The sequence below is a fragment of the Balaenoptera ricei genome, chromosome 1 (assembly GCF_028023285.1).
Source record: "Balaenoptera ricei isolate mBalRic1 chromosome 1, mBalRic1.hap2, whole genome shotgun sequence".
NCBI classification, from domain to species: domain Eukaryota; kingdom Metazoa; phylum Chordata; class Mammalia; order Artiodactyla; family Balaenopteridae; genus Balaenoptera; species Balaenoptera ricei.
Window position 1 is genome coordinate 61,481,439 of NC_082639.1, and position 26,563 is coordinate 61,508,001.

Sequence of the window (26,563 nt, forward strand, 5' to 3'; positions counted from 1 at the left end):
AATAAAAAAATAATAATAAAAAAAGAGGAGAGCAACCAAACCAATAAACAAATCCACCAATGATAATAGGCCCTAAAAACTGCACTGAGATAAACATAAAAATCAGAAATAAATCAGTCACAGACAGCAAACCCCAAGTCTACAGTTCCTCCCAAAGTCCACCTCCTCAATTTTGGGATGATTTGTTGTCTATTCAGGTACCCACAGATGCAGGGTACATCAAGTTGACTGTGGAGATTTAATCTGCTGCTCCTGAGGCTGCTGGGAGAGATTTCCCTTTCTCTTCTTTGTTCGCACAGCTCCTGGGGTTCAGCTTTGGGTTTGGCCCTGCCTCTGCGTGTCGGTCGCCCTCAGGCATATGTTCCTGCCCAGACAGGATGGGGTTAAAGGAGCAGTGGATTCGGGGGCTCTGGCTCACTCAGGCCACCGGGAGGGAGGGGTACAGATGCGGGGCGAGCCTGCGGTGGCAGAGGCCAGCCTGATTTTGCAGCAGCCTGAGGCGCACCGTGTGTTCTCCTGGGGAAGTTGTCCCTGGATCACGGGACCCTGGCAGTGGCAGGCTGCACAGGCTCCCGGGGGGGGGCAAAGGGGTAGATAGAGACCTGTGCTCGCACACAGGCTTCTTGGTGGCGGCAGCGCAGCGTTAGTGTTTTATGCCCGTCTCTGGGATCCAAGCTGATAGCCACGGCTTGCGCCCATCTCTGGAGCTCGTTTAGGTGGTGCTCTGAATCCCCTCTCCTTGCGCACCCCAAAACAATGGTCTCTTGCCTCTTAGGCAGGTCCAGACCTTTTCCCGGACTCCCTCCGGGCTAGCTGTGGCGCACTAGCTCCCTTCAGGCTGTGTTCACACAGCCAACCCCAGTCCTCTCCCTGGAATCTGACCTCTGAAGCCCGAGCCTCAGCTCCCAGCCCCCACTGCCCCGGCGGGTGAGCAGACAAGCCCCTCGGGCTGGTGAGTGCTGGTCGACACCGATCCTCTGTGCGGGAATCTCTCCACTTTGCCCTCTGCACTGCACTCTCCTCCATGGCTCCAAAGCTTCCCCCCAACTCACCCCCCATCTCCGCCAGTGAAGGGACTTCCTAGTGTATGGCAACTTTTCCTCCTTCACAGCTCCCTCCCAGATGTGCAGGTCCCGTCCCTATTCTTTTGTCTCTGTTTTTTCTTTTTTCTTTTGCCCTACCCAGGTACATGGAGAGTTTCTTGCCTTTTGGGAAGTCTGAGGTCTTCTGCCAGCGTTCTGTAGGAGCTGTTCCACACATCCATGTATTTTTGATGTATTTGTGGGGAGGAAGGTGATCTCCACGTCTTACTCCTCTGCCATCTTGAAGGTCCCCTCCTATTGTTATTGAAAGGAAAAAAAACTCTACCAATCGGTACAGCAGTTCACGGTAAGTTTTGTTTCATTTCTCTGGTAAATTTCATCTGTCAGAGTGTTGTTTTAGATATGGTTTTTCCATAGAAGCACACATAAAGTAATGAAAAGTTTGAACTTAAACTCATGCTATAAAACTAGGCACTTATTGACCTTCAGATTTTCTAAGTTTTATCGTACCGACTGTGAGCTCATTTAATAGCATCAAATGAAGGAAGCTGCAACAGCATCCCCTGTACTGCATACCTTTGGGATCTTCCTGTATAATGTTGGCATTCAGTCTCAACCAACCTGACAATAAAATGATCCATTTATCCAACACAAGCAGACAGAGGAGGAGACACTGCATCTTTTCACTCTGCTTCCCACTCCCAGAGCCAGTCCGATGCTTCCTCTGGGCCAACCACATGCACACATAAAGCATTTCGTCAACAATTTTCCATGTTTTCTGTTAAATTGGGTTTACTCTTCTTACGTGAATTTCCCCCTAGATACTTTTTCCAAATAGCACAGAAACTATTTGAGGTGAACTAAAACATTTTTTTGTTTTAATTATTTATTTATTTATTTATTTATTTATTTATGGCTGTGTTGGGTCTTCGTTTCTGTGCGAGGGCTTTCTCCAGTTGCGGCAAGTGGGGGCCACTCTTCATCGCGGTGCGCGGGCCTCTCATTATCGCGGCCTCTCTTGTTGCGGAGCACAGGCTCCAGACGCGCAGGCTCAGTAATTGTGGCTCATGGGCCTAGTTGCTCCACGGCATGTGGGATCCTCCCAGACCAGGGCTCGAACCCGTGTCCCCTGCATTGGCAGGCAGATTCTCAACCACTGTGCCACCAGGGAAGCCCTGAACTAAAACTTTTTAATAATAAACTTCGTGGTTATAAAGCCCTAGGACTAAGAAACACTTATCAAGAAATAAAAATGACCAGCTTTACCATTATATATACAGGACTACTAAGGAGTTCAGGAAAAATTACTGATGTTTACTAAAAAAGTGTGTACATACATATATATATATATATATATATATAAACCTAAATTTTAAAATCCAGCTTTTCAAAGGGGCAGTATTGTCCAATTAAGGACTTTTATAAATCCCTTGCAGTCCTCCATAAAATAAGTATTTTAATCACTAAGAGTACTGAGTAAAATTTTTGCTTTCTTAATTCTATTCCCTGGCAGTTCTGTTTATTCTTTTTAAAAAAGCATAAAAAGCAATTGTCTTTTTACCTAAATAGTCTATGACCATTATGGTTGCTTACTTAGGTTTCTTTTCTTTCATACCGAAAATAAATCATTCCTTATTAGGTCATGTTTTGTTGCCACTGTAGAATTCTAGAAGGACCAGACAGAATTGAAAGACTGGAAAATTCTGACTATATTATAGATAATAGTGTAATTATTGGAGAAGAACCCGAAGTACCAGTGTCCCTAAAGTATTTTTTTATCAACTTGTCAAGGTACCTAAAAACTCCATCATCCTTCTCTTTTAAAACCCTCATTTTCTTGAATGCTCTTATTAAAATAAAAATGTTATTGATAGGCTACCATGTATGTCAGTGACAAAAGTAGGATTCTAACTAAAAAAGCGACACCTGGGCAGAAAGATTTTGGATAGGAAATGGTGGCAGAAAGGCTGTCAGGAAAGAATACAGTGTTCAATGAAAAACTCAACTTAGCTATAGATGGTATGAGGACTGGGTCTTACATCAGTCAGCAGTCTTTCAATTGCAATATTCAGAAAATAACAATAGAAAGTGTCTAAAACAAAAATGGAATTTATTGGCTCTCATGACCTGTGTGCCACTTATCAAATTATTGCCTCTCGGCTTCAAATTCACCTTTCAGTTTCTTTTAGTGTTTTTCTCCTTTAAAGTGAGACCTGTGTTAAGCATTCTCAGTAGAGGGCACTGGAGGGACCTTGCAGGAGGAAGGTGCTCTCCTACCTTGTCTGGCTGATGCCTACTGGGCTAGCAGTGTGGGTATAAGGTGAATCTCTGTCCCAGTCATGTGCCCAGAACATGGTCCTTTGGTAACCTTTCAGCCTTGGCCTGGCAATAACCTAAATGCTGTGCACTTGACATGGAAATTAGCACTCTAAAGCCCTCCTGTCTGAATCAGTGTCCCATTTCCCTTTGTAAGTTCTTGTGCAAACTGCCAGCGCCCCAGAGGATTTCCATCAAGCCAGCCACTGCTCCCTCTGTAAGCCTTGCTTGCTTTGACTGTGCCCAGAAGGTTTCTGTCCTTTACCATTGCAGATTACCTGCTCCTTACCTGCACTCAACAGAGTTGCTTCCTAATTGCCCAGCAACTGCAGAACAGCTCCAGTCTGGGAAACCCAGTTCATTTCTGAGTTATCCAGTGTAACAAACTATGCTTTCTTCTAGAAGGTCTGAACCCCAGCCTTGGGGATGAGGCTCCCTCCCAAGTTTTATCCTTCCTTAGGTATTCTTCCTCAGCCCTAGGGTACCATATAAAATTTGCCTATGTGTTATAGTTACTCACTTAGTATAGTTTAATAATTTTTAATATTAAACTTTCCATGTTTATCTTTCTGTATGGTTTTTGTCTCCTAACTTGACCCAGACTAATACACTTTGACTCAGGGTTCAAAAATTATTACCAGGATCAGTCTTTAGGCTGTGCATCCTTTAGATTGTCTCTATCTCATCCAGGCTCCCTTTCTGTGGCTCACATATTTCAGTACCATCAAATATATTTGAAGAGTCAATGCTTCTTTTTCCCAGAAGCCCCAGCTAATATTTCCTAACATGTCAGTAGCTAGGCTTGGGTTATATGCACATCCCTGATCCTATTTACTTAGTCCACTAGGGATTCTCAGTTTCCTACTTTGTACTTACATGGATTCAGTCACTTCCACATTCTAGGGTTTGTCTCTTACAACACCCTACTTTTGGTATCAGTTTCTACATCAGTTATGAATTTTGTTGTTCCAAGTGACAGTAACCCAACTCAAACTGGCTTAAATAAAAACAGGGAATTTACTGACGCATGCAACTGAAAAGTCCACAGGTGAGCCTGGCTTCATGTGCAACTTGATTCAGTGCTCATATCATATCACCAAGAGCCCCTTCTGGGTTGCTTCTATTCTCAGGCTGACTTTCCTTATGAGCATAATGGAGAGGGCAGTTCCAGTTGTCAGATCTTTACATTACTAAATCCAGTTAAAGAGTCAAAGCTTCTGTTTTCTCTCAAAGCTTTCTCGTCTTTTTGGGAGCATATGTCCCAATGGGGTGTTGTGATTGTTAAGTGGGGTAATATTTGTTGTATAATAATACAACAAATGGGGTAATAATAATAATACAACAAGTGGGGTAATAATAATATAACAAACAATAATGATTGTTATTATTAGCCCATTAACTCTATTAACTCTTGTCTATCTCTGTACCAAGCAAGCACTGTGGTCAAGTGGATAGAATATCTGGATAATTTTAGGGTTCTCTTTTAGAGTTGGAGGTAAAAATGTTCAATCCTATACAATCTATACATTTGACAGTGAAGATGTATAAATTTTCTAAAGGAACAATATAGTACTTTTTTCCAGAAATAAGAGGGAAAAGCTGGGAAGGCAGTTGTGATGGCTCATTTTATGTATCAACTGATCTGGACCATGGGGTGCTCAAATGTTTGGTCAACCATTATTCTGAGTATGTTTGTGAAGGTGTTTTTGGATGAAATTAACATTTGAATCGGTAGACTGAGTAAAGCAGATTGCCCTGCCTTATGTGGGTGAGTCTCATCCAGTCAATTGAAGGCCTGAATAGAAAAAAGGGAAGACCCTCCCATGAGTAAGAGGGAACTCCTCCTGCCTGACTGATGAACTGGAACATCAGTCTCTTCCTATCTTTGGATGAAACATTGGCTCTTATGGAGTCTTAAGCCTACCAGCTTTGGGGCTTGAACTGCACCACTGGCTCTCCTGGGTCTCCAGCTTGCCAACTATAGATCTTGGGACTTGTCAGCCATCATAATAACATGAGCCAATTTCTTATACTAAATGTTGAGTCTTTCTATCTTTATCTATCTATCTATCTACCTGTCTATCTATCTACATCCTGTTCTGTGTCAGTATTGATCTCTGAGAAGGAAGGGAAAAGAGGAAGGAGACAGTATGGGCAGGGGTGAGAGTGGAGGAAGACATGAGAAATGGAAGAAAGTTGGGGAAGAAACAACTTCTGGTTTCACAACACAATTTTGTCTTGGGCTGTGCAATATTGTGATTTGTAAGAAATATATAATTGGTCACTCAGATGTATTTCTTGTATATATTTGGTCTTCGTCTATGCTTCCTGGCTCACAGTTCTCAAAACCCTTGGAATTTCTTGAGTGATAAGAGCAATGGGTACATCTTTTATTATAATATTTGATCTCTTGCCCTCAGTTCCTGAAAACACTTCGGAGCCATAAAGGTGAAATGAGTGTCTTGTTATCCATAACAAGCCTCTTTCAATCACAGCTGAGTTTATATTAATGAGGTGACTTTTGGATATCCCCTAAAAATGTGGGTTGGGGTAGTTACTGTGGGTGCCAACCTTAAATGGAGGGTTGAAACTTTCAGTCCCACCCCCTGATTTCTGGGGAAGGGCTGGAGGTTGAATCAATTACCAATGGCCAGTGATTCAATCAATCATGCCTATATAGTGAATCCTCCTTAAAACTAAAAGGAGGAGATTTGGAGAACTTCCAGGTTGGTGAACCAAAATGCTTCTACATACTACTAAGTCAGGCCTCAAACCCCACTAGGACAGAGACTCCTTTGTTAAGGGCTTCACCCTATGTACTTCTTCATGAGGCTGCTGATTTGTATCCTTTAATATCTTTTGTAATAAACTGCAATCTAGCAAGCAGACTAGTTCCCTGAGTTCTGTGATCTGTTCTAGCAAATTAATGGGACCCAAGGAGGGGGTCATGGGAACCCGTGATTTATAGCCAGTTAATCAGAAACCTAGGTAATGACCTGGGTTTGTGATTGGCACCTGAAGTCGAGGACAGTCTTGTGGGATTGATCCCTTAACTTGTGGAATCTAATACTATCTTTGGGTAGACAGTGTCAGAATTAAGTTGAATTGTAGAACACCTAGCTGGTGTCTGAGAATTGCTTGATGATGTGGGCAAAACCTCCACACATTAGATTCCACATACACGTTAGATAATGCAGTATTTGTCTTTCTCTGTCTGACCTATCTCACTTAGCATAATGCCCTGAAGGTCCGTCCATGTTGCAAAGGGAAGAATTTCCTTTTCGTGGCTGAATAATATTCCATTGTTTTGCATTTTCTTTATCTGTTCATCTGTTGATGGATACTTAGGTAGTTACCATGTCTTGGCTACTGTAAATAATGTTGCAATGAACATGGGGGTGCAGATATCTTTTTTAAATTAATTAATTAATTAATTAATTTATGGCTGTGTTGGGTCTTCGTTGCTGCTTACGGGCTTTCCCTAGTTGTGGCCAGCGGGGGCTATTCTTCGTTATGGTGCATGGGCTTCTCATTGCTGTGGCTTCTCTTGTTGTGGAGCATGGGCTCTAGGCACACGGCTCCAGTAGTTGCAGCATGTGGCCTCAGTAGTTGTGGCTCTCGCGGGCTCTAGAACTCAGGCTCAGTAGTTGTGGTGCATGGGCTTAGTTGCTGTCCGCGGCATGTGGGATCTTCCCGGACCAGGGCTCAAACCCGTGTCCCCTGCGTTGGCAGGTGGATTCTTAACCATTGTGCCACCAAGGAAGTCCCTAGATATCTTTTTAAGATAATGATTTCTTTCCCTTCAGACATATACCCAGAAGTGAAATTGCTGGATTATAAGATAGTTTTATTTTTAATTTTTGAGGAACCTCCATATTGTTTTCCATAGGGGGCTACACTAATTTACATTTTCACCAACAGTGCACAAGGGTTCCCTTTTCTCCACATCCTTTCCAACACTTGTCATCCATTGTCTTTTTGATAGTAGCCATTCTAACAGGTATAAGGTGATATCTCATTGTGGTTTTGATTTGCATTTCCCTGATGATTAGTGATGTTGAGCACCTTTTCATATACCTGTTGTCCAGTTGTATGTCTTCTTTAGAAAAAAGTAGAGAAAAGTCTACTCAGTTCCTCTGCCTATTTATAAATCAGGTTGGGCTTTTGCTATTGAGTTCTATGAATTCTTTATATATTTTGGATGTTAACCTCTTATCACATATATGATTTGTAGATATTTTCTCCCGTTCCATAGGTTGCCTTTCCATTTCGTTTATGGTTTCCTTTGCTGTGCAGAAGTCTTTAGTTTTATGTAGTCCCACTTGTTTATTTTTGATTTTGTTGCCTTTGTTTTTGGTACTAAATCCAAAACAAATCATTGCCAAGACCAGTGTTAAAAATCATATCCCCTATGTTCTTCTAGATGTTTTATGGTTTCAGGTCTTACTGAAAGTAAGCTAAAGTTTTTAAGTAAGTAAGTTTTATGGTCTCAAGTCTTTAATACCTTTTGAGTTGATTTTTGTGTGTGGTGTGCGATAGTGGTATAGTCTCATTCTTTTGCCTGTGGCTGTGTGGTTTTCCCAGCACCAATTATTGATGAGACCATCCTTTCTGCATTGTATATTCTTGGCTTCTTTGTTATAAATTGACCAAATATGCGTGGATTTATTTCTGAGTTTCTATTCTGTTTCATTTGATCTATGTGTTCTGTGTGTCTGTTTTTATGCCAATGCAGATAGAATTTTGATATGAAGAGATGTGGGAGATGATTCTCAGTGAGAAATGGCATGAGCAAAAAAACAAGGTTAAAAAATAACAGAAGCTGGGAAGTTCCCTGGCGGTCCAGTGGTTAGGACTTGGTGTTTTTCACTGCCGTGGCCCCAAGTTCAATCCCTGGTCACGGAAAAAAGATAGAACCTTTTTCTGGGATGAGTGAATAAATCAGTAGAGTTTGTCATGGACTACATATTTGTTCCCTCCCTCGTCTCAGATTTATATGTTGAAACCCTAACTGCCAGTGAGATGGTATTAAGAGATGGGGCCTTTGGGAGGTAATTGTGTCATGTGGGTGAAGTCTTTTTAAGGGATTAGCATTCTTTTAAGAAGAGACTTGAAAGAACTTGATCCTTTCTCTGCTTTCCATCACTTGAAGACAACAGTAAGAAGATGGCCATCTGCAAACCGGGAAGTGGGCCCTCACCAGACACTGAATCTGAAGGCACTTCCCAGCCTCCATACTGGGAGAAATAAATGTTACTTAAGCCATCCAGTCTATGATAATTTGTATAGTGGCCTGAAATGACTAAGACATATTTGAAGCATAACATTTAGTGAGGCGAGAGAGAGATATTGGAGAAACAGGTAGGGAGAAGATTGTGGTCAACCTTAAGAGCCGAGCTAAGAACTTATTTTTTTTTTTAAATGTACAAAGGAATGCACAAAACATAAGTACACAGCTCAGTGGATTACTACAAAGTAAACACATCAGAGAAACCACTACCCAGATCTCAAAAATAGAACATTACCAACACATTACCCCACTCATGCCTCTTCTCAAACACTGCACCTTTCTTTCTCCCTGAAGGAAACACCACTGACTTCTACCACCGTAGGTTAATGCTGCCTGTTTTTGAATTCTATAGAAATGTCATTAGATAGTATTTATTTTGTGTCTAAGTTCTTTCACTCAGTACTGTTGATGAGATTATACATGTGGTTGAATGTATCTGTAGTTTATTTTCATTGTTTTATAAGTATTCCAGTGTAAGAATATTCACACCACAACTTATGTATCAAAATGACTGTTGTTTGTGTAGAATTTGGGGGTTACAGGATATGCACATATTCAGTTTTAATAGATTCTGGGAATCAGCTTTCCAAAATAGTCCTATCTATACACGTCCACCAGCAGTATCTGAGAGTTCCTATTGCTTTACAAGCTCTCCAACACTTGGAATTTTCAGACTTTTAATTTTTAGCCTAGGAAATTTGGACTTAATTTTGTATGCCATGTTGAGCCACTGAAGGATTGTGGTTTGGAAAATGGTGTGAATAGGAGAGATACATCAGGTAGTGTTGCATAGATTAGAGTGTGAGAAAAATTTGAGGAGGGAGGCCAGTTGGGATGCTATTGTAATGATTTCATGAAAATAATGTGGAAACAAACTAGAATGTTAAAAGGGGCTAAAAAGGAAGAGACAAGAGATACTACTCCCACAGTCTGTGCCTATAAATAATAAGATTTGGCAATTAATAACTTGTGGGGATAAAGGAAGCAAAGGTGATCGAAGAGCAAATTCTTGAGCTTAAGTGACTGATAGACTGGTAGAGTCTTAACCAACTTAAGAAGACTTGGGAGAAAACTCTCATTCGGAGAAATTGTTTTTCCTTAAATTTTATCATTTAACTATTTTACCAGACCCTTAGTTCAAATTTCTTATACTCTTTTTCTCCAACTCTCCTTTCTCAATGCTGTGGAAGGTCATTCTCAGTAGAAGGGGGATCTGTCAGGGAAGAAAGAACCAAGACTAAGGTGGAATAGTTAAATTGTGTGTCTCTCAGTGAACTCAGTAACCAGAGAAAGCAACAGAAGATTTTCTGTTATTCAAACCTGACAGCTTTGGTGTAAGGAGTGATAGTAGCTAGGAGAATGACAGGTCTGGGACTTCTGGGAAGCCTAAGTCTACATAGCTTTTAAAGTAGGAGCTATTCTGTGTGCTCATTTCCATCACTATTCTTTCTTTTTCTCTAGACGTCTTTTCTATCACTGACATAGGAATGGCTTATTCCATTTTTGAAATAAATTATTCGTTTAACCAGGTATTTGCAGGGATATGGCAAAGAACATTTAGATGCTCTAGGACAAGCACTCCCATTACATTCACTTGTCCTGGTATTGAGATAGTAATTCCAATTGCTTATTTTAATTTTTGAGACAGTTTGCTTGGATAACAGTTCAGGCATTGCTGGTTTTGCCTATCTATATCAATTCTTATTGAATGGATTTATGTCTGTTTTAGCATAACCTCTTTAGTAGACGCTTTCATTTAATACTTTTTGGTAATATTTTACCTACAAATGTGTCCAAAAGCATAAGACAGCTCATTAAGCTTGTTTATATTGTTTCCTCCAATGAAATCACTTTGACAAATGTTGTTTGTTTTTGGTTTTGTTTTTTTGTTTTGTTTTTTTGTTTTTTTCTGCCACACTGTACGGTTTGTGAGATCTTAGTTCCCTGACCAGGAACTGAACCCAGGCCCTCAGCAATGAAAGCACGAAGTCCTAACCACTGGACCACCAGGGAATTCCCGACAAAGGTTTTGTCTTAAATTTGTACTTTCCTGGCCTTGATAGCTTCCTGTGTGGCACTAACAACAAACAGAAGTAATAGTACCTTATATTTCTAAACCACTTTAAAATTTACAAGGTACATTTACATCTATTTTATATCCATTGGCTTACTCCATCACACTGTGAGTGAGGTGTTACTACTTTCATTTTTCAGAGGAAGAAACATAGGCTCAAGGACATGAATAGTGATATAGTCAGGCCTTCAAATCAGATCTTCTAATGCTAGATTCAAATTGGTGGACTGACTAAAGCAGAGCGCCCTCCCCTACTGTGGGTCGGCGTCATCCAGCCTATTGAGGGTCTCAGTAGAACAAAATGATGGAGAAATGGCAAGTTCTCTCTCTCTGCTGGACTTAAAGCTGAGACATCAGTCTTCTCCTGCCCTTTGAAACTTAGATCATCATCACTCCTGGTTCTCAGGCCTTTAGACTCAGATTGGAATTTATACCAACCGCTTTCCTGGGTCTCCTGTGTGTAGACTGCAGATGGTATGACTTAACCTCTATAATCATGTGAGCCTGTTCCTTATGATACATCTCATTCTTTTATTGTGCCAACTAAAAATTGACACTTGCCATCTGCCTTGACAAGGATTAAGTCACTAGCTGCTGCAGCCACTGACCTTCAACACACCCTGAAAGGAGTTCAGGGTAGAGATCAGGGATGAGGCACTCTGTGGTCTAGGGAAAGCTGACAGAACAGGCCTTCAGGTAGTTAGATATTTCAGGAGAAGATTTTATGAGCCCAAATTCTTGTATCTCCTCACATCTGGAAAAGCACTAAAATCATTAATGGAGACATCTGCTCCTCGTGACTAGCAGTAACCTTCACAAGACTAGCAGCAACTTTCTGCCAAACTGTGTGCTTGATTGCATGTATCCCCCTTCACCAAAATCACATATATACTGACCTTCCCCCCTGCTCCTTTGGAGCAGTTCCTCAGAGCTATCTAAAACGCTGTCACCCGGCCTATAGTCCTCACTTTACCTCAAATAAAACTTAACTCACAACTCTCACGTTGTGCTTTTTTTTTTTCAGCCGACAGTTGGTTCAGTTTCTCTGGAGAACCCTGAATAATACAATGTCCTTTTGCAGTGCTTCTGCTCTTATCACCTTTTACATCTAGCTATAGAATTTCCTGTTATCCCTCATCTGTTAATCAGGAACTATATTCTTGCCAGGTGAGAATTTATCTGTATATTGAGTACATGCACTTTAGCATTAGACACCAACAACAATTCTCATAATTATCAGGTTAATTTAGTACCTGGAACCAAAGTATATTCAGGAGTTAACTTATGGCATAAGATTTACCTTTTATGTTTTTTTTTCATTTGCTTTAGCCAGTATCACCACCCTGTGTGAATAGAATTCAGTGAATAGCCAGTGAAATTTTATTATAGGCCTATTTTACATTTGACTTTTTTGTGGCACTGATAAAAGCTGTGAAGCACATCCTGATCATATTGTCAAAAAGTTGGTTTTCATAGTCTAAGAATTGAGTCACTGCATAGGTAATATTTTTATTAAGAGAAATAAAACTATTTTCCTGGATATGTTACATAGATCATCAGTATGTTTGGATTTTTGAAGAGATTGGTCATTGGTAAATGTATTAAGGAAAATAATCCACAACAAAACAAAGAAAGAAAAGGCAACTCCTCTCATCGTTTAACATTAAATATCACTCAGCACCCAGACAAAAGACTGAAATGCAGGTGAGAACAGATGTAATGTTTGTTGATTTATAAGCAGCATGCAGCTCAATCATGCAGTGGAGTCTACTGACTGAGATCAATGTGATGGAAAACACAACTCTCTTGAGTGCTGTTCTTCTAGGCTCTTCTCATGAAAAGATATTTTTAGTCAACACTATGAAATTCAGAGAACTGGGAAAGGTAATGAGGTATTCTTCACGGAGCAGTGTACCATGTCCATTCTATCACTGAAAGAATAATGACATGAGTCAGAAAAACTGAACTCATATACATTTAAATTCCTGAAAAATGATGGGGGGTTACAGTTATTTAATTATTTGGATGTTAACCAGTGAGCATCTCCATATCCAACCAGATTTATGAACATAGTTAAACTTACCTGCTTCTATGGGAATTGGTGAATGACCCAGACAACATGAAAGAAGTTGGAGAAAGGGATTTATTAATTAGGTTTCAGGATGACAAGGAGTAGGCAATTCTTACTCAGGACTATGAGAATGCTGTGAGCCAAAGGGATTGGCAAATATGAACTTCAAATCTGTAGAAGTCAGAGGAAAGAAAAGACGTTAGATTTGCAGAGTCAGAATTTTTTTAGCCAAAAAATCAGGAAAAAAGCAAAAGCCATTTGGGAATGAACAGGTGGTTCCTTGACAATTTCCTCATTTAGCATTGCTAGGGGATAAGATGACTGAGGTTTTTCTTTATGGAACAGTGGGCACATGATGAGTGAAAAGGGTCAAGCTGGCTAAAAGGACCAAGAGCTGAGCAGATGGTTATAGGTTATTCCTCCCTACAATAGACTTTACCACGTATTCTGTCATTAAACATGTAACAGCAAAAAAGTTAAATGCAGTCAATTGTTTAGTTTTTCCAAAGGATTCTAAACAATGTTTGTCTAATTTTTAAAAACTGAACTGGAAAATTTGGGAATTCAGTTAGTAATACAGAGCCACAGACTCAGAATGGGGGAAAAACATCAAGGTTATTTAACTGCTCCTGATACAGAGATCCTTTCCACAGTGTTCAGGTTGAGTGACAGTCTAGTGTTTGGTTCTCTGTTGACAGAGTATGTGCTACTTTATAATAAGTCACCCCATTCCATTGTGTACAGACTTATAACTATTTTGGGGCTTCCTAGACAAATTTTCTGATTTCTAGCAGCATTTTGATTTATGTTTGTGAAAAAGTCTCTTCTTCATCAGATGCACTCTAGCAGAACTATTAATCATGCCCCTGACCCCACCCTAAACGGGATACCAACATGACCCACGGTAAACCCGTAGTCATTCTCTTCCTTGAATTTGAATCTTGAGCAGAGTGACAAATGTTTGGCACTGTTTTATTTCCAGCAATGGTACCCTGACCAAACTATTTATTCCCTTGAGACTCTGCCTGAATTTCCTGCTTTCTCATTTTCTGAATGAATCTGCCCTGTTTTTTCTTGTTTCCAAAATCGATTCTCCAGCTTCCTGTTCTCCAGCTTCCTGTCTATTCTTGTATGACAATCAACTGGGGAGCCCATTAAAAACGATTCCTGGACCTTACCCCCTCAAGTATGTAATTTAGTAATATGGGGTGAGAGTACAGGAAGTTAAATTTATAACACACTCCAGGTGACATTTATGCAGTCAGACTATGGGCTGACTTTTGGGAACCACTGTTCAGATGATATAACTCAAATGTAAATTTTCACTTTAATAGAAATTTTCTAAAAGTGGAAAAGGCTTACTGACCAACTCATAAATGAATGAATCCCAGTTTTTTCATTCATTCAATAATTCAACAAAGAGACATTGAGCATCTGTACTGTGTCAGGCACCATGATGAGGCTTGGGATTCTAATATCATTAAGATTACGTGAAACTTACTATTTGTGGGCACTGAGGTGCTGAAAAGGGAGCCAGGAGTACATATCTGGATTTCCAGATCCTACATTCAGTACATATCACCAATAATCTTCAAAAGAAATGGACAAGCATTTGTTTCTATATTTCTACCATATTCTGACCATATTCTACCATATTCTATATTTCTGACCTATATTCCTCAAAAATATAACAGTGTAGATTTTTAATTCTAGATATGTTCCTTTATGTATGTAAAAAAATTCTAAGTAAAACCAGAAATCTCAGCTCTAAATAATTAGTCTTAGGCATAATAAAAAAATTAAACCATATCCATCTTCTGCCAGGTTTAATAAAACAAGAATTTCTTCTTTTACTGTTCTACTGAATTGCCTCACAGTTACATATATAATGTACAATTAAAAACAGCTTTAGTTGAACAGGATATGAAAATGTTCAGAGGCTCCTTCTTTTAGCTAAAAACAAAAATAACTCTTATGTAAAATACTTGCTGTTAAATTAGGACCATATTTCATATTTTTTGGATGATTCTAAATCAGCAGTCAAGTAAATTTTGAAAACTTATATCCCTTCTCAGAAACTTTTGTTGACCTCAAAAATTTCTCATCATAAGTCTAAATATTTCTAAAATATATAGTTTACAGAAAATTGTGAACATCGACATAAAAATTTCATCATTCTCTGAAATGTATCCATTTTGATTCCCACCATAATCCATATAAAAATACTTGAACAAACTCATTTTAATAGTCAGAAGTTCTTCATTTTTTTTTCTCTCTGAAATTCTATTTCCATATCACTTTTCCAAAATTTTATCCTATTTTAATATATTCTTTCTTCCTGAAAGTCTTTTAGTGATCACTTTTCCCTGCCGTAAAGATATATATGTACAGTGAAAAGTAATTAAAAAATTTGTGACAGACTCCACGGGTTAAAATTTCTTCTGAATTGGATTTTCATCACACTTTTTAATACAAAGTTAACCTAAACAGCATAAATAATTGTACCTTTAGATAATAAACATAAAGATAAAAATTATTAGAAATGTGTCCATTATTCAGATAGTAGGGTTATTTTTTGTTCAATAAATAAACATGTGTGAGTGGATTCAAATTACATGTTAGGATGAGACAAATCTCAGTAACAATCTATTCTATTTTTGATTTTATGGATGTAAGATCTGAGAAAACATATTCCCATAAATAAGTAGATGAGAATGGAGTTTTGTTTTAGCAATGTCTCTCAAACATTTGAACTCCTTCCAAGTTATATGCCAAAATAACATAGTTATCTATCATCAAAAATTATTTTTAATGATCTACCAGCTGTCATTTTAATTAGGTCTTCCTTCAGTTTTGTTAAAGGCAAAGAATTGAAACCAATTCCAGATTTTATGATTCAGTTATTAGTCATTTACTTTCTCAACACCAACACTAATATTTTGAATTGTCCTATTTGAAAATCTGGAGATTTTTGCCCTCAGGTTCAATGTACCATAGTAAGAAGGTAAAATGAGTGATAGGCTCACCTCTCTTTTTGCAAACAACTGGCATGAATATTCTCAGGCAATCAAATTTTGGAAAGAGTACATGTGAAGCATAGGATCCGGAAATTATTTCCTTAAAATTATTTTTCCTAAAGCACGCATATCCCAGTTTGAAATCTGCGGGCCTAAGCATGTCTCCTTTTAAAGATAGTTGCTTTTTATTTAACATTATGTTAATGTAGATTTGTCTATATTGGAACAAAGAGACCTCTGGTGGATTGTATATTCCAAAATAGCTGCAAAACATTCTCTGTCCCATATGCTCTTCTTACAATGTGACATTGACACTCCTGCCATTGAGAAGTGGTGATCTATTTTCCCTTCCTTTGGAGTTTAGGGGAATTGTGATTGGGGGGGGTGGGGGAATAATGCTATGTGATTTCTGAGGCTGGGCCATAAAAGGTGGTAAAGCTTCTGCCTGTCCACTTAGGATGCTCACTCTTAAAACCCAACTGCTATGCTGTGACGAAGCCAGAACACATGGAATGGCTGTGAATAGGTAAATATTTCAGCTGACAGCCTCATTTGAGGTCCCGGACAACAGCCAGCATCAACTGCCACATGTGTATGTGAGAAAGCCTTTGCGATTACTCGAGCTTCAGCCACCCTAGTCATCTGAATATGACTGCATGAGAGACAACGAGCAAGAACCCCCGAACTAAGATAATAATAAAATTATCACCATTCCTTTAAGTCACTCTGTTTTAGGGTGATTCATTATGTAGTATTGAATGAATTTGATACTAACAGAATACCTTAGTAACCAAAATAAATTGACGTCCACTCAATTCAAAATGTATAGTTTTACCTGATTTGGGTTAAAATTTATCTTTGCATATTATCGAAATCGCAAAGTATATTAGTGCATAAAGATTGCAAGGAATATATTAAACAGTTAATGTTTAATTTCATTAAAGAAAATGTAGATTGATTTTCATATGTTCCAATTTATTATTGATTAGAGTACTGCAGATATATGAAATTACCCAAACTCCTTATCGTTTATTTACTTCTTAAAAATTTAATTATTATTCTCAAAGTAATACTTATCCTTAAATTTAAAAGCCAAACAGTACTACAAGCCTAAAAACAAACAAATAAATATAAGCAAACCCCTGTCCCCTTCTCATTTTCTTCAGGCAAACTTTTTCAATCTCTTTTAGCTGTTTAATCTGGTATTTGCCTCCCAATTTCTAGTACCATACTTTATTGCTAGTTCTGTTTATTTTTGTTTTTAATTTTTGACAGTATCTATTAGCTTCCTTCTATAGAAGTTTAGGATTATCTCTTTTACACTGCCTCCTCAACCCTAATTTCAATGCATATACCTATTTCTCCTCCTATTCCTCCCACTATAGTTATATCATGCTTTTATAGCTTTTATATAGATATAGTTATATCACTATAGTTATATCATAGTTATATCATGCTTTTCTGATACATTAATACTTAAAATTTAAATTTGTATTGTACTTTGATTACATTCCTTCTCTCCTTTTCACAAGTTTTTGTTCCATCATTTGGTTTGTCATCTAGGTCGCTATGACTGTTTTAGCCCCAGACCTTCTCAAAGAACTATAAAACAGCTTTCAGTAAAGTTTATGCCTCCCTCCCTCTCCCCTTCCACTCTCTCTCTCTCTTTTTTTTTTTTTTTTTTTTTTCCTGGAATCCACTATCCTCCTTACAAATCTGGAGTCATTGCACTCTAGGCCAAAGACCCTAACTGACATTCTGGGCTGTCACTGCTGGGCATTTTCTTTCTTTCTTTCTTTTTTTCCTTTTCCCCTGTATTGAATTCCTTGTTTCTCGGATTTTATGTCTTCGCATTACTTGGTCTATTTCTTTGTCTTGATGGAGCACATTTTCTAGGATTTTTTTTTAACAAAGGCTGCATATAAGATAAAATTTTTGAAGATCTTACATGCTGAGGATATTTTAATGCTACCTTTGCATTTGATTGAAATATAGCTGAGGATAGAGTTTTAGGTTATAAATAACTTACCTAAAAATTTTAGAAGGCATAGCTTTGTCGACTTCTGTTGATTTGTTACAATTTTTAAGTCTTAAGCTACTTGGATTTCTGATTTTTTTTTTAATATATTCCTGACCTTTCTGATGATTTGCTGCTTGAATCCTTTGCTTCAGCTTTCTGAGCTCCGCTAATCAGATTTCACTAGTCCATGTCCTTTCCATCTTACAAAATTATGTTTTTATCTCTTGTCTACTGTCCCTCCTGTCTCAGTCCCTGTTCCATTTTCTTTGTCCTTGTGATTCTGTACATTGTTTTTTCATTTACTCTTATTTTAGTGGTATTCAGGATTGAATGTATGTGTTTAATCCATCAAGTTTAACCTGAATTCTGTAACTTTAACGTTTTTCACTTCAGAGATCTACTAATTCTGCCCTCTAAGTTATTTTTAAATTGTACAGTTTTACAGCATTTATCAAATGTGCAGATACTATATGAAAATTAACTATATATATATCTTTGTTGTTTTCCCTTGATTCGTTAGTACTAAAAGAGATAGAGAAGGCGTATTATTAAGTGTTCCTTCGGGAAAACGAGGGAAACATATAAGGAATTGGTTTTGAAATTGGAAAGACTGAAAGAGTGCAGAGGGGACGGTGAGGTTACCCGCCTACCACCTGCCTGGCTGGAGGAGCAGCAGAGGAAGCGGGGTTACCCAGAGCCCAGGATCGCTGTGCTGAGGAGCCCTGTTGAGCTTCTGCTGTAGCTTGGCTGCCGCTGCACCTGTCACTGCCCTTTGCAGGCAGCGAGGAGCCCATATCCCCACTGAGGCTGCAGGAACCCAGGAGCCCGTGGTCTCCTGCTGCAGCGGCGGCAGCTTCTGCTCCTGGAGCTGGAGCCAGAAGCGTCGGACTGCTGAGGCTGACGGGGCACCACCTGTGCCGCTGCTGTGGAATGGTCCTGCCTGAGCAGGACCCCAGAGCCTGCACTTACCCCTGCCCCTCTTGCTGATGCAGAAAAAAACCCACACAGATTTCTCTTTCCCTCTTGCCTTTGAGTCCCCCAACAGTGCCTTTCATTGGCAGAATCTCACTAGAAAGCAGCTGGAAAGGAAATCTGTGAGATGTAGTTTACAGCCTCCCAGCCATCCTGTGATTCAGAGGAGATTCCAGAAGGCTGGGAATGACGCCAGATGACAAATAGCCAGCCCAAAGGGTTTAAAGGGAAACTCAGTAACTGACTTGTGAATATTATCATTTCTCTGGGTAGGCATATCTATCTGGCACATCCTCTGACTGTGATACACATCTATAAATATATTGTATATACATATTTTTTAATAGAGGCCTTTGAGAATAAAATCAGAACTGCTTGAAGCAAAGAGGTTTGATAATTTTCCAACTGTGAAGAAAACTTTAATGATTATGATATTTCATTGATTATTTTGGCATTTCCAGAGTTTATCTTATATATTGCTATTTTTGCTGACATTTTAGAGAATTTGGAGCGAGTATACAAATTTAATAGGTTGTTAAGTGAGATTTTTTCCTGTTGTCTCAGATTTTCAGTTAAGGCCAAAAACTGAGAACAAGAGATGTTAAATTCCTCATATTCTAAGGATTGCTGTGGAGACAGCCAAAATTAGGTTCAGAAACTACCCCCAGGGCCAGCTAAGAGAGAGCAGGACTGGACCTGTTGCCACCAGCCTACCCACTCCCTTCCACTTTTCTTTTCTCTGCCCTGGATGCACCTGACTAGAAAAAACAACTAGACTATTCCCCACCCCTCACCCCCACCCCCAGCTTTTAGCTTTTCTAGTAAAGTGAGTATGATCTGTCATGTGAATCTGCCTATTTTTGTTTCTAAAATTGAAGATGAAGAAATTTCTGTTTGACTGGTCAACACGTAATCATGGAAAATAAAAGGATGTCTGTCTCTCGGGTTCCCGTGCTCCTACTGTCAGGTATAAGAGGAGTTCAACTCTGCTCTCCAACGGTTCACTCATGTTTTGAAAAGTCAAATGGAGGACACATTCATGACAGAATATAATATTCTTATTTACTTGTTCTTATGCCTTCTAGGCAGAGCTATTCAGAATAAAGGAATGGATGCTGTTAACGTTGATGTCAATATGATACTTGGATGGCATTTGGCAAAAGGACTCAGGAGTATCCAAATCCTTCCCTGTCTTGGTCATTCTTCCTTGAGAATGCCTCAAAGAAAGCGTGTGTGCAGGATACATTGACCAGCAGAGCATAGTGACATCACATTGGAATGACTTCTGGGACTTCTTTCCCAAACTCAAAGCAGAGCCAGTGGGAGTCAACCAGAGTTCCACAAAAGTTCCCTCATTTGTATCTACTGGAATGGCTTCAGTGGTGTGGAAACAAAGAAGGCCGAAAGTCTTGTTCTGACCATTTCTACCACAATATCCATTTCACATTTGGATCTTACTATCTCATGTGGTGAAAATTCACTCACCAGTGCCAAGGTGTGAAACATAAGGACAGCTGAAGACAGAGAGTCTGTCCCAATGTCTTAATGTGCCCTGCCTGGGCCCTCTTGATTTAGCTGCCTTGTGGAAGAGAAAGAGCAGATGAAGAGAAAAAGAAAGAGAAAGGAGAGAAGAGAGAGAGAGGACCAAGCTTTCCCTTGGGGAGAATAGGCCCTAAGCTTAGCCTTACTTCATCAGGTCAGAGAGTCCAGACAGACAAAAATGGAGGGAAGAGTTAGCCATCATTTTTCTTCCCTTATTACCATCGTAACATCTTAGGAGGAAGAGAACTGGAAGGGTAAGACTTCACACAGTGTGTGACCTTGACCTCTATAAACAGTACAGTGATCTAATTCAGAGACCAGAGTCTGATCATCCAGATCAACAATGGGTTGAGTTGGGCTTTGGGGGACAGCAGGGTTGAATAAAACCGAGAATTCCTCAGAGAGGCCAGCAGGACCATTATTTTGATGTCAGCCTTTGAAGTGGTCACTGTGCCTAATTCAAAATTTCGAGGTCTCAGTTCCTCATGTTTTAGTGAAGAGCAAGTCTAAATTTTATACTTGCTGTGTAAAAATTTTACTGATGGCCCTGGTATTGCCTTATCGTCTCATCTGCTGAGGCACTTTTTGTCTGCCTTGTTGATTTTTTCTTGTTGAAAGTATAAAGTACGTTCTAGACTTTATAGTGTATCTTTTCAAGGTTTGGCCCTGTGTCCTCAACTGGGGCAGGTGCTGCTTTGGGGCAGGTGCCTTGTAATTTACCTCATTGTATTTCCAGGATCCAACACAGTGTTTGGAATTGAGTAGGCACTCAATAAATGTTTGATGATGATGAAGTTGCCTGGTGTTTGGAGGACATTATTCAGGTTCATTAAGGCTTTACCAGCACTTTTTAAAAAATGAAAACTATTTTCAAATCTCTATTTTGGAAGTTTTTCTCAGTATTTTCCTTTCCTAAAAATTGATTTAGCATTTTCAATACAGCTTGACAGACTAAATTTATTTTTTGCCTTTGTACTTATTCTTTTAGAAGAACATATATATAAAGAAAATATATTTGGCAGAAGATATATGTGATGAACTGCAGAGACAGAAGCCACGTCTTTAGAACTAAAGTGGTACCCAAGGGAAGAGCAATAGAAAACTTGCCTTGGAGTGACTCAGTGCAGGTGGTTGAAATAGGAAGCTGGGATCAATCCTAGAAGGGCAGGTTGAATTATTTTTCCATTTTCACTGTTCCCTTTTCCAGTGCTCTTTCTCAGATCAAAATGATGATTATAATGAGAAAATATAAATGGGAAATATAATGAGAAGTGATTATTCTTTCTTGCGAGTCAACATGCTAAGTTATGTATTATGCCAGCTCATTTAATCCACACAACTACTCTATAAAGAACATAGTGTTATTATCTGTAATTAATAAACTAGAAAACTGAGGCTCAGAGGATTTGAGCAACTTGCCTAAATCCCACCACCTGTAATGGCAGAGCTTTGAGGCAAACGCACCCTAGTCTGGCCCATGACCTTGACCACCATGCTCCGCTGTCTCCTGAAGGCCAAGAAGTGTTCTTGGGAACAGAAACAAAGGAAACTTTGGAGAACAGGGATGGCCTACTCCTCAGACAACTTTTGGGAAGTTACCCAAACCATCAGAAATTTGAGCTGCATATTTTATGAAGGTGGCAATCAAGCCAGTTGAAGGTTTACTTAGAGTTTTGGACTGACACTTTCGCAGAGATTTAAAAGTAACTCAGAGACAGTTTAGTTTGAACTTTGAGATTGACATGTTTTGCTGACTGTTCTGCACGCTAGTCATTTTCTGCTGAAAAGAATGATTTACTTGTATAAAAGAATGATCTGTGATTGGCTTATTGTCAGAAACAAATAAAAAAAGTTATAATAAACAAGACAGGTTATTTTGAAGGTGGTGAAAACCTGGAATCAGGTGCAGTATTAGCTTTTTGGTATGTGTATATAATTTCATTTACCTTGTCTAGAGCATCCATTTTTGTGTGTTTTTTGAAATAATGAATGGAGTTATTTTAACCGAGTGCTAATGTGGTGAATGCCAGGTGAGAAATTCAATTGAAATGCTGTCACAAGATCCTTTTGTTTTACTGACAAGAGGTGTCATGTTCTCGTGAATCCCGATACATGGAGTGTGAACTGATAAATAGTTTGGAGATGAAATTGTCAGTCACCATTATCACACTCAAGCCATTATTTTTTCTGGTAGCTTACACTGCCATGAAATTTAAGTTCTGGAGTGTGAGGCAAGTAGAAGGTAAAAACAGTATGGATGTGACCATAAATTGGAAAAGTGCTTAGGTTAGAAAAGTAATATTCCAAAGGGGCTTAAATATAGGGAGAAAGATTTGCTGCTACTTCTGAGACTGAGAGGAGGAGGAAGCCAGGAAGAGGGGGAAGATCAGAGGTGGATCTACCTTGAAGCTAAGGAAACTTAATCTTTAGGGTCCCTTCCATGATGAAGATCATTCCAGTGAATGCAGTCTGTTCACATGCCATATACTTCTGTAAAATTTGTGCAAGATATATAACAGCAATCAGTTAAGTTTGCTGTCTTTTTCCACTCTTACGTCTCTTCCATTACACTTCTCCTACTTTTGGATGGTTTTAGAATGACCCCAGATGTTGTTTGAAGGAAACTTGAGTGGAGAATATGTTTTGTTTTAGTGTAATGGAATATATTTATGTGATCCACACCATTACTTCCCATATATTTAAGTTACTATTTCCTCATTCTGGCATAAGAATAGCTTCCAGAAATACACCTCTTGCCCACTCTGCCAACTTGATTGATGCTATGATTCACAGGTATGTGGCCAAACTGATATGAATATGCTTAAGGTACCCAGTATCTAAAGTATGTGTGCAGTGGAACAAAACAAGATTTAAAATATATGGAGCCAGAAACCAGTCTGTAGAAAATTTTTCTAATCATCAGATGTGTAAAACTGTAATTGGAGGATTTGGTTCCTATCAATATTCTCACCTGTCAGGAATACAGTTAACAATACAGTGCGTAAATTCATCAGATGTATTTTGCATTTTTCTGGTGGAAATTGTGTGAAAGAGAATTTGTCAGAACTTCTGTAGGGCAAATCTGTAGTGGTTCTACAAGTATTGATTATATCTGTAATAACCATAGACAAAAGAAACTTTAGAAGAGAAGGTATCATTTATTTAATACCGCATAACAAACCTCCCAAAACTTACTGCCTTAAAACAAAAAATCATTGTTCTGTGGTTGGCAACTTAGCCTGGGCCTTTGTGAGATGGCTCATCTTGCTCTCTGTGGTGTAGACCATAAGTCTAAGATCTCAGTTGAGGTGGCCAATGCTTTTTCTTCTCCCTATAAGGTATTGCATCCTCTATAAAGCACCAAGGTTTGTTCACATTCACAGAGTGAGCATAAGCAAGGATTCTTGAGGCCTGGGATAATAACTCAGTGTTACTGCTGCTATATTCTATTAATCAAAGAAAATCACAAGTCCAGCCCAGGTTCAAGGAGTGTGAAAATAGACACCACTCGTTGTGGGTGTTGCTGAAAAGAATTTATGGTCACTTTTTGTACTCTACCATATAGGATTTCCCAATTTGACAAAAATCTTCAACATTTACGTAACAACACTAAGTTGTGAATCTGAAAGAAATTACTAAGCTATCAGTAATTTTAAAATGAAGTCAACTGTGCTGAATTACCATTCTGTTCTCCCTCTTTAAAATGATATTGGAGAATTATTGTCACATGAAGAGGCAATCAGAGAGTCTGGAGCCAAGGTGGGCATGGAGAGAAGGATCAATGAAATGTGTCTTTGAGATCCAGTTGAATTTACATTTGGTTTATATGACCCAGATGTCACAGTACTATGCTTGGGAGCTTATAAGGCCTTGGTTTGAATAAGTTAACATCACTTAACAGTTGAGAAATTTGGGGAAAGTTACCTATTCTTTCTTTGATAATCAGTTTTTCATCTGATTGAAATGATAATAGTCATTTTCTGCTGAAGAGAATGATTTACTTGTATAAAAGAGTGACCTGTGATTGGCTTATTGTCAGAAACCAATTTTAAAAAAATAAACCAAGACATCATTTTGAAGGTGGTGAACACCTGGAATCAAGTGTAGTATTAGCATCTTTGTATATGTATATAATTTCGTTTACCTTGTCTAGAGCTTTTTTCATATTTTTATGGATATTAATGTATTAAATAATGTATTAAAGTATTTAATAATCTTCTGGTACGTGCTAGGCAGACAGAGATACATTTTTATTGAACCTGCCTGTGTCCCAGGTTCTGTTCTAGGAACTGGGGTTATAGTGGTGAATAACAAAATTCCTACCTTCAAGAAGGTTCCATTTTAGTTATACAGCAGAAATTAACACAACATTGTAAATCAACTTATACTTCAATAAAATTTTAAAAAGTTTCCATTTTAGTGAGATGCTTATTTCTAGTAAGAAACTGATTTACTCTTGAGGAGTGCATATTCTAGACCTCAACAAATTTTAGTTCCCTTTCTTAGCATAAAGACATGAATAAAAATATGAGGAAAACTACTTGGAGCAATAGTCTATGGAGATTTTGTACATTTCCTACTTAAAAGTGCTCATTAATTGATCAAAAAGAGTTTAAGGAGAGTACTTGCTGGGAGTTCACGTATAATGAACTTGCCCAAACTGTAAATGGAGGCTAAATTATTTAGAATTACTCTAATCCAGTTAGCTGGGAAAATTGGGTCTCTCTCTGTCACATTTAAAAGAAAGTTCTTATCGAAAGCAAGTTGTTCTCTTGTTTCTTTAGTATCCTGGAGAATTAAAAGAAAATCTAATTTAGGAAAGATTTTCTGTCTTAAAAAAAAACACCTCAATACATTGAAAAGGCAACATTAAAAATGTATTCCCTATCTGAATCACAATTTTATTGAAAATATCAAATAATGAGCTTGTATGCATTTTATTTAACCATCTACTCTTTCTCTAGAAATAACATTACAGTATACATTAAGCTTATTAATTTATTTTTCTCCTAGAGATGAATAAATTATCCTTATGAAGTTGCCTGGCTGAGGAGGGGAAACCCTCAATTTTATATTGAAGTTACAGTTTCAAGGGAGAGCTCACTTTAAATCTTGTCTATCTTTAAACTTTGGCAATTGGTTTTGTGCTTGTGATTAAATATAGTGTTTCTGAAAACACTAGAAATACTGAGAAAACAGGTCAACCTCTCATTCTGTTTTTAATTTAGCTGTAAAGCCTATCAATGTTCTAAGGTTTTAAAAATTATATTTTCTTGGGTTTTATAACATGAATTAAAAGTGATGTTGGGCACAGTGACTTTGTCTACACATGTCTGGGAGGATGTGGAATGTTGGCTTACTGACTGATATGGGGTGTTAAAAAATGCAACTTACAATTAGAAAAACCCATTAGCAAATGGTGTCTCTACAGCCACATATAAATTAATGAAGTTAGAATATACCCTCACCATACACAAAAATAAACTCATAATGGCTTAAAGGCTTAGACATAAGACGTGACACCGTAAAACTCCTAGAAGATATCATAGGCAGAACATTCTTTGAATGTAGAGAATGGACTTGAGGACACAGGGAGGGGGAAGAGTAAGCTGGGACGAAGTGAGAGAGTGGCATGGACTAATGCATACTACCAAATGTAAAATAGATAGCTAGTGGGAAGCAGCCACATAGCACAGAGAGATAAGCTTGGTGCTTTGTGACCACCTAGAGGAGTGGGATAGGGAGGGTGGGAGGGAGACACAAGAGAGAGGAGATGTGGGGATACATGTATATGTATAGCTGATTCACTCTGTCATACAGCAGAAACTAACACACCATTATAAAGCAATTATACTCCAATAAAGATGTTTTAAAAAAAATTCTTTGACATAAATTGTACCAATGCTTTCTTAGGTCAGTCTCCCAAGGGATTAGAAATAAAAATAAACAAATGGGACCTAATCAAACTTACAAGCTTGTGCACAGCAAAGGAAACCATCAACAAAACAAAAAGACAACCTACAGAATGGGAGAAAAATATTTGCAAACAATGCAACCAACAAGGGCTTAATTTCCAAAATATACAAACATCTCATACCACTCAACAACAACAAAAAAACCCAATTGAAAAATGGGCAGAAGACCTAAATAGACATTTCTCCAAAGAAGAAATACAGATGGCCAATAGGCACATGAAAAGATGCTCAACATTGCTGTTA

General features: G+C 38.5%; 1 long non-coding RNA gene across 1 annotated transcript in view; it reads left to right on the top strand.

Annotated features, from left to right (window-relative positions):
- The window catches only part of LOC132366949 (uncharacterized), a 46,944-nt gene extending 22,189 nt beyond the window's left edge, over window positions 1–24,755 (top strand). The window contains exons 3-4 of the long non-coding RNA XR_009503623.1: window positions 1,186–1,389; window positions 19,889–24,755. This is a non-coding gene — a long non-coding RNA (uncharacterized LOC132366949). The remainder of the gene's footprint in view (window positions 1–1,185; window positions 1,390–19,888) is intronic.
- The last annotated feature ends 1,808 nt before the right edge of the window (window positions 24,756–26,563 follow it).